General features: G+C 38.4%; 1 long non-coding RNA gene across 1 annotated transcript in view; it reads right to left on the reverse strand.

Moving 5' to 3' along the window:
* Positions 1 to 443: 443 nt before the first annotated feature.
* Positions 444 to 12,338, reverse strand: part of LOC129690302 (uncharacterized) — a 136,829-nt gene continuing 124,934 nt past the window's right edge. The window contains exons 2-3 of the long non-coding RNA XR_008722282.1: positions 1,500 to 1,555; positions 444 to 699 (exon numbers count right to left, since the gene is read on the reverse strand). This is a non-coding gene — a long non-coding RNA (uncharacterized LOC129690302). The remainder of the gene's footprint in view (positions 700 to 1,499; positions 1,556 to 12,338) is intronic.

Below are 12,338 nucleotides of genomic sequence, written 5' to 3' on the forward strand. Positions count from 1 at the left end.
ACTATTTAGGGCTTAGAATGATGACTTAGTAGTTAAGAATGCTTGCTGTTCTTCTAAAGGACCTGAGTTCAATTCCCAGCACCAAAGTCAGAGGTTCACAACCTCCTGTAAGTATGGTTCCAAGGAATCCAATGCTGTATTCTCCATGAATACCAGCACATAAGTGGCACACACACACACACACACACACACACACACACACACACAAATAAGTATAAAAGTTAGCCTCCAATAAACTAATCTCTTTTTAAATAACAATTGACAAAGTGTTTTCTTTTCAATTTCAAAGTTGACCAGGCCAGCAGCTTAAAAATATATCACTTCAAGTATAAAGAAACACATAAAAATATTAACAACACCTTTTTCCTTTATGTGTGTGTGTGTTGAATGCATGTGTGTGTGTACATGTGTGTTTTTATTCATGTAGAGGCCAGAGATCAATATTAGGTATATTCCATGATCATCTTATTTATTGAGACAGTCTTTTATTGAACAATTGTCTAGACTAACAGCCAGTGAGCTCCAGTGATCCTCCTAACTTGCTTCTCCAATCCTAGGATTATAAGAAGGGCACTGCTAAGCAATGCTTTTTATGTGGGTCCAGGGAATTTGAACTCAGATCCACATAATTGAATAATTTGCTCATGGAACCATCTCAACTTTAATGATACTTTTTTTCTTTATCTGTAGTATTGAAATCTGAAATGAAATAAAAACAAAGAAAACAATACAAAGACACAATTAGTCTAAGATTTACTTCTTTGAAAAGATAAACAAAATCCACAGAGCCTTAGATCAATTAACCAAAATAAAGAAAAAGAAAATTCAAATTACGGGAAGCAAAGATGAACAAGGAATCCCCATACAGTGGCACACTATAGAAATTCAAATATAATGGAATACTTTCCACTAAGTTAGAAAGCCTAAGAGAAATGAATATCTAAATTCATTCACACTACCAATGTTAAACTAAGAAGAAACCCAGAACTTACAGACACCCATAATAATGAAAGATATTGAAGCAGCAATAGAAAGACTTCCAATTGAAAGAAGCCAAGCTCTAGATAGAGTCACAAAAGAATTCTATTGATTGATCCACAATCAATATTTTTTTGTGTTTGTCTTGCTGTGGTGGTTAGTGGTGGTTTTATCTGTTTTTGTTTTGAGACATGTCTCACTACGTAGCTCTGGCTGTGTCCTTGAACATACAAGGTAAACAGAGCTGGCCTGTAACACACAGAGATCCACCTGCCTTTTCCTCTACAGTGCTAGGATTAAAGGTGTGTGCCACTATGCCTATCAATACTCCTTAAATTATTTTGAAACGAAAGAGAAAGAACTAATGAAATAAAGATGGGCACTTCCAAACTCCTTCTACAAAGCCAGTATTACTCTATTACTCAAACTAGGCAAAGAGGTAAAATTTATTTTTTTCCTTTAATTATTTTTATTGGAATTAACTTTTCCCTATATTCTTATCACAGTTTCCCCTTTCTCACCTCCTAGGATTTTTCTCATTCTCCCCAACTTCTCATCCATCCAAATCCACACCATTCTGAAAACAGACCAAAAAGAAAGAAACTAGAATTAAAAAAAAGAAAAAGCATGAAAAATACACACACACACACACACACACACACACAGACACACACACACACAGCACAAAATCAAAAACTAAACTATACAGGAAAAAAAAACAGTAAGGTAAAAATTCCACCCCCCCCCCAAAAAAAAGCAAAAACCCACTATTACCAACAAAACCCCAAGCAAACAGACAAACAAAAACAACTACAAACCCACCATTGAGCTGATTTTGTGACGGCCATCTATTGCTGGGCCTAAGGACAACACTTAAGTGTGGTTTATACCCAGTGACACTCTGTTGGAGAAAACTCATTTTTTCTTTGCAAATGGTTGCCAACTGGGGATAGCTTCTTGGTTAGAGATGGAAGTTCCTGTCTACTTCCTCATTTTAGTGCTGGAATGCTGACTGGCTTCGACCTATGCAGGAACTGTGCATGCTGCCAAGACCTCTGTCAGTTCATTTGTTCAGGGGCTGTCTTTGACATGGACTTAGTGGCCTGCTCTTAGATCTCCCCCTGGCAAGGTAGCCCAGGCCTGAGAGAAAGAGGATCTATAGTCATGATGAGACCTGATAGACTAGGGTCAGATAGTAAAGGGAGGAGGGCCTCCCCTATCAGTGGATTAGGAGAGGGGCATAGTGGGAGAAGACGGAGGGAGGGCGGGACCAGAATAAGATTAGGGAGGGGCCTACAGCATGGATACAAAGTGAATAAATTGTAATAAATAATAATAATGAAGAAAACAATTAAAAAGAGTAAGAGAGGTTGGAGAAGGACACCTACGAAACAAGGCCTTATAATAGGACGGAAGACATAACATTTAAAAATCAAACAGATGATCAATCCTCATTTAGAAAGACAAATGCATTGACAGGAGTCTACCGCAGAAAGCATCTGAAAGACTCTGCCTAGCAGTGTTCCAAAGTAAATACTAAGACTCATAACCAAACCCTAGGCAGAGTACAGGGAATCATATGAAAGAAGGGGAGTTTGATGTGGAAAGGATAGGAGCTCTACAAGGACCAAACATATCTGGGCACAGGGTCTTTTCTGAGATGGACACTCAACCAAAGACCATGAGAGGATAAAACCTAGAACCTCTGCTCGGATGTGACCCGTGATAGCTCAGTAACCAATTGGTTTCCCATAGTAAGGGGAACAAGGACTATTTCTAACAGGAACTCAACGACTGGCTCTTTGACCTCCCCAACTCCCAAGGGAGGAGCAGCACTGTTAGGCCACAGAGGAGGACTTTGCAGGCAGTCCTAAAAATACCTGACAAAACAGAGTCATATGAAAGGGGAGGAGGTCCTCCCCTATCAGTGGACTTGGAAAGGGGCAGGGAGGAGACGAGGGAGGGAGGGTGGGATTGGAGAGGGAATGAGGGATAAAGCTGGGATACAGAATTAACAAAATGTAACTAATGAGAAAAATAAAATTAAAAAAAATAAAAATAAAAATCAAACAAACCAAAAAACCCACAAGCCATTGTTAGGTTTCTTACTTGGCTGATGTACCCTAGACTCGACCTAGAGGCGGTGCTTCCCCTCTCCCAAAGGCTCTTTTGCTAGCTAATCCAGACATTTTGGTTCCTTTCTCCCTTTTAACTCCTTTTGCCCTTGCTCCATTCTCTGTCTGTCTCTGCCTTTCCTCTTCACCCACTCTCCTCTCTCCTCTGCTCTCTAGTCTGTCTGCTCTTATCTATCTTTTCAGGGTCTCTGTTCACTTTCTCTCCACACCTGCTTTTCCCCTCCCGCTCCCAACACCTCCTCCTCCTGCACTGTTCTCAATAATTCTGCATTTCTGTAATAGAGCTTTGTTTTATGCTTAGCTCATTCTGATATTTAATCAATTGGCCATTACCCCAGATGAGCATTGACTCAAAAATTCTCAATAAAGTACTTGCAAACCAAATGTAGTTAAATCACCTATCATGTTCTTATTGGATTTATCTAAGAGACTAGTTAATCTACTGGATGCCCTTTTAAGGCAACCCAGCATTTAGACTATGGCACGGTTACTACCAGTTGCTTTTCTAGATGAAAAGAGCAGAGAAGAAATATTTTGACAGATTTAAAGTTCATGTCAGAAAAGTCCATGTAAAACTGAGGTTATAGAACCAATGGTTCTAAAAATATTGTTGTCATTAAAAGGAAACAAGTACTTTGCATCAGGAACAGTAAAGGACATCTTGTCATTATTTTAAGAATTGGTCGAATTGTATCCTTTGCAACTTAAATAGTATGAAACAATAAACTCACTTGTGAGACTTTCCCTTGAGAACAGGGTGCTACTTGGAAACATTATCTAAGGAAAGTGGGCCACAGCTTCATTTATTTAGGCTCTTAGAGGGCACTGAATCAGATGCTAGCTGCTGTTCAAGTTAGGAGCAGACACTGACATGACCTAAATAATGCTTGTTTATCAGATATGCAAAATTAAAAAGTTGTAGGTGTATAGACACTTCAAAAGAAATTCTGCAGGGCCAGGAAATGTGTTTGAAAGCAACTATTCATACAGACAATCTTTGAGAGGGTGACTGTGATAGTGAAGCAAAAGATGTATTGAAGACCCTAACAAACTGAAGAGGTGTCACAGATGTGGAACATCTACCAAAGGAAGACATGGACACTGAGAAGAGCCAGCCCCAGAAGAAGATCTTATGATCTATAAATGGCAAACTCATAGAATAGGTTGTGCATTCCCTTCAGGCCTCATAGCATGCCATCATGTATTTCAAACACTAGACATGGATCTCCAGATTTGAATGATTTTCTGTTTTTCAGTCTTGCTTGGGTAACATCCCTCCTTCTTATGCCCCTCCTTCCTATGCTTCCTTTTGAAAAGGTAATGTCTGCTCTGAGTTATTGTCAGTTCCAAATTGCTTTTTAAACTTTAAAAGAACTCATAATTAAGTTTGCCTTGAATCTTAAAAGATACCTAGAGCCAAACTTTTGAACACTAGTGGAACAGACTACTTGAATGAGAGGAGATAGACTAAGTGGATTGTGTATTATGAAATGTGAATGTCATTTGGGGGGGTCAAAGATATATATTTTGATTTGGCTAGAATGTGATTCTTACAAAGAGAAGTCATTGCCTTATGCAGTACATAGCATGATAGATTAAAAAAGCCTTGTGTGTTAAAAAGCCTGGTCCATTGATTGTAGAGGAATTTTAATGCAGCAACAAGGCTGCTCTGACAAGGGATCACATCCAAAGACCTTCAGTTTCTGTGATCTGGCTGGAACGAAGACATGCCCTGGACTGTAGTATGATCTGGCAGGAATACAGACACAACCTTAGTACACACTTTTGATCCCTAACAATGAAGGTAAGGTTAGTTTGTAAAAAAGAAGAAGCCATGTTTGAAAGTGATGTCTAATTGAGGGGCAGAAAAAGTGACAAATCAGAGAAATATTTGACAGAATGAGTCAGAAAGAGGACATTCCCAAAAGGGAGGAAAGAGAACCATTTTAAGAGAACAGTGCAGAGAGAGATTATTCAATGAGTTGGGAGCCAGTTGAGTTCATAATAGTGCAGTTGGTGGCACTTCAGTTCATAGAGTTCAGAGGCACTTTTCTAGGAGAATTTTACAGAGAAAGGTGGAAGAGAAAACAAGCTAGACACAGGTGAAGATAGAACAAAGCCAGAGGATGACAAGGAGGCAGAAGATTAGAACAGATTGCTAGAATTAGTTTGAGGTCAAGCAGAACAATTCAGTCAGGACACGAGGGAAGCCAGTTTGAATCAGTCAGCTTGGAGAGATGTTTGAGCCAGAATAGCTGAGTTGAACCAGCCAGCTAGAGTTCAGAAAGAACTAGAAAGGGTAAGCATATTCTAAAGTAAGTCATAGATGCTGAAAACATTCTAGACCTAGATCAGATTGTACAGAAGCTAGAAGCCTCCAGGAATAGGCCTAGATTATCAGAGGGAGGCATTAAGCTTCTGAGACAACAGTTACATTTGGAGAATAAAAGTTACATTTAAACCAAATGAAGCTGTTCCTTTGAGAGGTCTTGAAAAATAAATTTTAGGACTTAAATATTAATTGGAGATAATAATTCACTGTCAGCATGATCTTGAGTGATAATCTTGCCATGGAGGTCTGTCTCTGTCTCTGTCTCTCTCCTCTTCCAGGATAGGATAATTCTATTACTCTCTTAATGAACTTCCTCACTATAGTCTAGAGTTAATAGAGCTAAGGACTATAGACTGAAATAATAAACTGAAGTAAATTCATTCTGCCTTAAGAAATTTAGACATTTGTTGTTGCAGTTGTTATGGAGTTGAAATTCTGACTAAAGTAGAAATTAGCACAACGAATTTCAGAACTTTAACATATGTATCTGTAAATGTGAGCCAATATACGAAAGCAAATGTTAAACATATTTAACCAAGTAGGAAGTAGTGAACTTTAAAACTAATATCAATACAAGCATACATCTCAGAGATTTCCAATTCAATATATTAGCTCAAGAGCTAACCTTAATTACTTGTCTTCGTATGAGGACTTGTTACCATTCATCCATATAACTGCACCATAAAGAAAGATTTGCCCAGACGTTCAGGACATTGGTATACTAAGCCGTCATAGACTCCTAGTTTCTGGAAGTGATGGTGCAGTCTGACAGTAAAAATGAAAGATGATTGCAATTTGGTAAGTTGATTACAAGTTAGTTAGTTTTGACCCAAGAATGCCTTTTGATTGACCTTTAGGAAGCTTGTTCACAATAATTCTGTTTCACATGTTTCTAAAATACTTCTACCAATGTCATTTCTTCTAAAGCAAACCAGAGTCCATTTCTCTCCTTTGAAACCCTAAGTACTTTCTATAATCCAGCTGATAAAAGTTTTTGATACTTAGTAATGCCTTCTACTTATTGGAAAGGGTAATTGATGGAAAAAAGAATCCACTATCTTTCATATCAACTTGAAAGCTAGTAACTACGCCTTTGCAACATTATCTATTTACCTATAAAGTCTAGCTATCATTTAGATTACTTCCAGCTTATTGTAACATATTGTGAGGTTTTTAAATTTTACATAAATTCATTATATGTGCCATAAGTACCACAATGCTAAAAGTGAGAGGGAGACTTTTGAAAATGAGTATTTCTACTATGTGTGTTATAGGGAGAGAATTCAGTTCTTCAGGCTCTGGGAAAGGAGCCTTTGCTATCTAAGCCATCTTAAAGCAGAATTCAGGTTAAAATTATGAATGACTTACATCAAAACCGAGTGTGTACATAATAAGTAATCCCAAGTAAATTTGTTTTATAACTTCATAGTTTGACAGTGCTTAGCATAAATACCTGAATGACCAGAAATAGTCTTAAAATTTTCTCTAAGCCTGATGACTTTCATTTTCTTGTTCTTTGAAGATTCTGAAACAGAAAATTTCATTCTCCAGTTTCTCTCTTGAAAAAAAAAAATACTGCTTCATTATCCCTTTATTCTTCTATGTGGCTATAATCTTCCATTGTTAATTTACAGGAAATATGACTAAGCCAACTTCTGTGCTCTATAATACAGCACAATTTCCAGGCCAAAGAAGATGGTTACTATGAAATGAATAGTTTCACAACTGCATAGTGATTGTGCTTAGTGCCACAAAGTGTAATAAAAAGTGATGAGAACATTAATGAGGCAGTTGCAGGATAAGTGCCTTGGAGGGAAACAATGGATTTTTAAGAGATAGCTAATGAAGAAAACTAAACCATATTAAGACTGGTAGCAGTGGGTACAGGACAGAACCCCAGTCAGTGTGTTTAATGCAGGTCAAACTAAAACACAAAGTAATATGTAACAAGTCAATCTGTTGATAGTCATTAATCTTTCCCTCTCAAGGTTGTGAAGTTGCCTTCCATTGCCCCTCCCATCTGCAAACCTCCTCAAATAAGCATTCACATCACTTGAGAAAAACAAAAATGAAGAGACAAATGCCTTCAGGTTGCTTCAAACATCAAGACAGATGTAAAACTCTGCCTTAGAACTGTAGGTTTTTTTTTATACTCCAGGTTGGCTCCATGTTCTCTTTAATGAGAAGAATAAAGGTTTCTTTCTGTTGGAAATAAATCCAGAGCTTTTGAGAATGAGAAGATTCCCAAAAACCACTATTATCAAAGCTGAAAGTAGATTTTATTTTAGGGAACTGTCCTCATTTTCTTTGCCACTTTAGTCTAATTTAGATCCCTAGTATGAGTGTATTTTCACAAAGGTATTTATAGAGAGGAGAAGGAAAAGGACCTTAAACTTGGACTTCTCCAGTGCCGTGGAGAGATTAGATGTTTCTCCAAGTCGCAGGGTGCATTTCATGGTATAAGGTTCCTGAGGATGCGGAACAATCAGGTAGGTACCCTGTTTGTGATAACTGGGCTGAGGTACTATTTTGCTTCAATTTGTGCCACTTTGAATAGGCAAATAAATTGCCTAAGCCTCAACCTGTCAGTATAAAATGTGGTCAATGGTTAAGTGTTAATAAGACATACAAAATAAATACGTGAACTGCTTGGTGTGATGCCTAGCCAATACTAGCTCCATAATCTTAGCTGTCAACTTTGCTAATGCCCATGCATTAGGGAGGCAAGAGATGTGTTTGAAAAGGTCAAGAGGAAGTTTGTGTATTCATGTTCCAATTTACATAAAACTTATACGTACTTAGGTGATTCACTTTAGTGATTCTTTCTACTTTTTGAGATGATATATCTCCCTTACATTTCTTCCCCCAGAACCGTCCTATATACCCCTCCACCATTCTTTTTCAAATTCATTGCCTCTTTTTTTCTGTTACACACACACACACACACACACACACACACACACACACCCAACTCACACATTCCTAAGTACAACCTTTTAAGTCAGTATAATGTGATTTGCATTTTGGGGGGTTGACCATTTGTATTAGATAACCAATCAGTGTGGGGAAGACTATTTCTTCTTCTTTTAACATTGCTTAGCTGCCTGTACTTCTGCAGGGTAGAGGATTCGTGAATTTCCTCCTCCCACATTAGCATTTCTAATGGTGACTAGTATAATCATTGCTCAGTTCATAGACTGCCATGCTTGTGAGACTTCATGAATGTAGCATCAGGCATTACTAACAGACAATGTCATCTTACCCAGGGTCCTCCTTCTTCTTGCTTCTTTAGGTGTACAGATTTTAGTATGTTTATCCTGTATTATATGTCTAATATCCACTTATAAGTGAGTATATACCATGTGTGTATTTCTGCTTCTGGGATACCTCACTCAGGGTGATCTTTTCTAGCTCCCACCATTTGCCGGCAAATTTCATGATTTCCTTGTTTTTAATTGTTGAGTAGTATTCCATTCTGTAGATGTACCACAATTTCTGTCTCCACTCCTCAACTGAGGGATATCTAGGGGTTGTTTCCAGGTTCCAGCTACTACAAATAAAGCTGCCTAGAACATGGTTGAGCAAATGTTCTTATAAACTTGACCATATTTTGGATATATGCCTAGGAATGGTATAGTTAGATCTTGAGGAAGCACTATTTCTAATTGTCTGAGAAAGGTCCAGATTGATTTCAAAAGTGGTTGGACAAGTTTATGTTCCCACCAGCAAAGGAGGAGGGCTCCCTTTTCTCCACATCCTCTCCAGCATGTGTTGTCTCTTGAGTTTTTGATCATAGCCATTCTGATGGGTGTAAGGTGAAATCTCAGGGTCGTTTTGATTTGTATTTGCCTGGTGACTAAGGACATTGAACATTTCTTTAAGTGTTTCTCTGCCATTTGATATTTCTCTATTGAGAATTCTCTGTTTAGCTCTGTACCCCATTGTAAAAAAAACAAACAGGGACAAGGGTGGGGAAAAAGGAGGGTGAGATTGGGAGGAGAGGAGGGAGGGAGGTACAGGGGATACAAAGTGAATAAGCTGTAATGTTGGTATAATATTCTTTTAAAATGTATATGCCTGCACAGATGTAGCCCATGGCAGTTTAGTGTCCAAGTGGGTTCCATAGTAATGGGAAGAGGGACTATCTCTGACATAAACTGATTGGCCTGCTCTTTGATCACCTCCCTCTGAGGGGGGAGCAGCCTTACCAGGCCACAGAAGAAGACAGTACAGCCATTCCTGATGGGATCTGATAGACTAAGATCAGAAGGAAGGAGAGGAGGACCTCCCCTATCAGTGGACGTAGGGAGGAGCATGCATGAAGAAAGGGGAGGTAGGGTGGGTTCGGGAGGGGAGGAGGGAGGGGCTTATGGGGGGATACAAAATGAATAAAGTGTAATTAATAATAATAATAATAATAATAATAAAGAAAAAATGTATATGCCTTACCCTTGTTAATTCAAATGCTGATTTCCCCACCCCCAACTCTCTGGTTTCAAGCCGGATATTGCATTGTGATACTCATTATAAGCATCCTGTCTCAACTCTGTGTAAACAGGACAAAATAAAGCAACTAGATACAATGTTGTGCAATGGGAGGAGCCAGAGGACAGGAAAGAGGGGAGGAGCCACAGAGAGGAAAGAGTGGGAGGAGAGGGGTGAGAGAGAACGAGGAGAGCAGAGCTGGAGGAGAGATCTTGGAGGTCGTGGAGCATGAACCAGACCTAAGATTTCACAAAAAGCAAGTATAATATGTGAAATCCAAATGTTAGGAAACTGAGGGCTTGGAGGTTTAAGAGGGAGTAAATATTGCCCAGCATTGTGTTCTAGGTTAACTAAAAACCCAGTCTCAGTGTGGTGATTTGGTTATACAGCTGCTGAGGATTAACAGCAGCATTACCAGAAGATAAACCCATAGTAAAGATTAATTGTCTCTTACAACACTGTAATTAATAAAAATAAAGATTAATTGAATAAAAAACAAACAAACAAACAACAACAAAAATAACCTAAGAGACAAAATGTCACAGCAAAATCCTTGTTCGTCTAGCTCTTACAATATCTCTACCCTTTCTACCAAGTGTTATTTTCCTCTTATTGAGTGGGTTTTGTGTCTAATTAAAGAGCTGTTATGTAAACACTTTTATTGATTGTATCATTTTGGAATGACCTTTAGTTTATGTCAGAAAACAGCACATTGAAGTGATTATGAGTAAAATCTTTCAAGGAAATAAGGGGCTCAAAGCACCTTCTGGAAGAATCTCCTTTTATATGCTTTCTATCTCCATCCCATGTGCACTGTTTGCGTGGATACAATACCTGTCTTCCATAAGTTAAACTGAGTAATGTCTCCAGGATGTTTAAACACAAATGTGTTTTCATCCCATTCATACTATGTGAAATCCACAGGTTCCTTTCCTTAGGCCTCTTTGGTTATATATTTATGACAGTATCTTCTTCACAGAGTTTTTGTGAGGCTTAAATTAAACGAAAGTACACCTGACATTTTCAGAAGTCAAGCACTCTGTGCTCAAGAAATATTAACTCAATACAATTGTTATAAAGTACAGGTTTGTATATGTATGTATGTTCGTGTGTGTGTGTGTGTGTGTCTCTGTGTGTGTGTGTGCATGCTCACACACTGTTGTGAGTGAGATGTATACAGCTCTATGTGCATGTGAAGGCCAGAGGTATAGGTTTCATTCCTAATAACTCACCGTCTTGTCCTCTGGGACTCTCCATTAGGGTAAGATGACTAACTGTTGAGCCCAGGGATCATCCTCTCCCACCTCCTCAGACAGAGGTTTTAAGAGTATGCCACTATGTCTATCTTTTTATGTGCGTTCTGGGGGTTTGAAATCAGATCTTCACATTCACACATCAAGCACTTTACTGCCAGAGCTATCTCTCCAACCTACAATATAGGATTTTGATGTTATATCCCATGAATCTGTTACCTCATTTCTCATCTTGTAATGCCTGGTTAAAGGAGTTTCTCAGTGTAAAGGGCTGCTCTATCAATTTTTATTTAAAAAGCTGGTCTACCAGTTTTTATTTAAAAAGCTAGTCTATCAATTTTTATTTAAAATATATATCTGAATTTAGCGTTGTTGACAAATTTCAGAATTGTTGGCAGTAATGTCATATTTCTTATGGTTTAGGAAGAAAAAATATCCCAGTATCCATCATGAGTAGATTTCCCAATCAACGTTAAAAGCTGTACCAATCTCTGGAGATAAACATATAGTTAGATGAATTTGGGGAAAACAATTATTTGCAAATCAACAGCAATTAAATCCTCCCAAGGGCTAATGTCCTCACTATCCGTGCGTTGTGACAACACTTACAGTACCAGACGTGAATTCCCTCCTGTGGAACAGGCTGCAAATCCAAACACAGAATGAAGTGGTTACCCCCACAATCCTGCCACTACTGTGCCAGAATGCACATCAAGGTTTGATCAGGACACGTTGCACACATACATGAAATTTTTAAAGAATAAGCAAAACCTATTACTTTCCTTTAAGGAAAGAAAAAAAAAATCAGTTTTTTTTTTTTTAAAGAGTAACTGCATTTGCTATTTTACACAGCAAACACACACACACACACACACACACACACACACACACAACTAAATGAGTCAAGTAGATGGCTTAAAAAAGGGCTGGAGCAATATGGGCCATATAGACAGCTCACTCTTTTCCAGTTTTATTGTCTGCTGAGAGAAACCTCGTATTGTTCCAGAATCAGAGGAATCTTTCCCCAGTGCTCTCTGTTCACCAAAGCAGCAAGGGAATAATTCCCAGGGTTTTGGGTTACAAAAGAATCACAATCCTTGAAACCCACAAGGATTCCCCACTGGACAGAGAATAACAGTTTCTTCTTGTCTCTGA

The sequence above is a fragment of the Psammomys obesus genome, unplaced genomic scaffold (assembly GCF_907164565.1).
Source record: "Psammomys obesus unplaced genomic scaffold, mPsaObe1.curated_primary_1811, whole genome shotgun sequence".
Taxonomy (NCBI): Eukaryota; Metazoa; Chordata; class Mammalia; order Rodentia; family Muridae; genus Psammomys; species Psammomys obesus.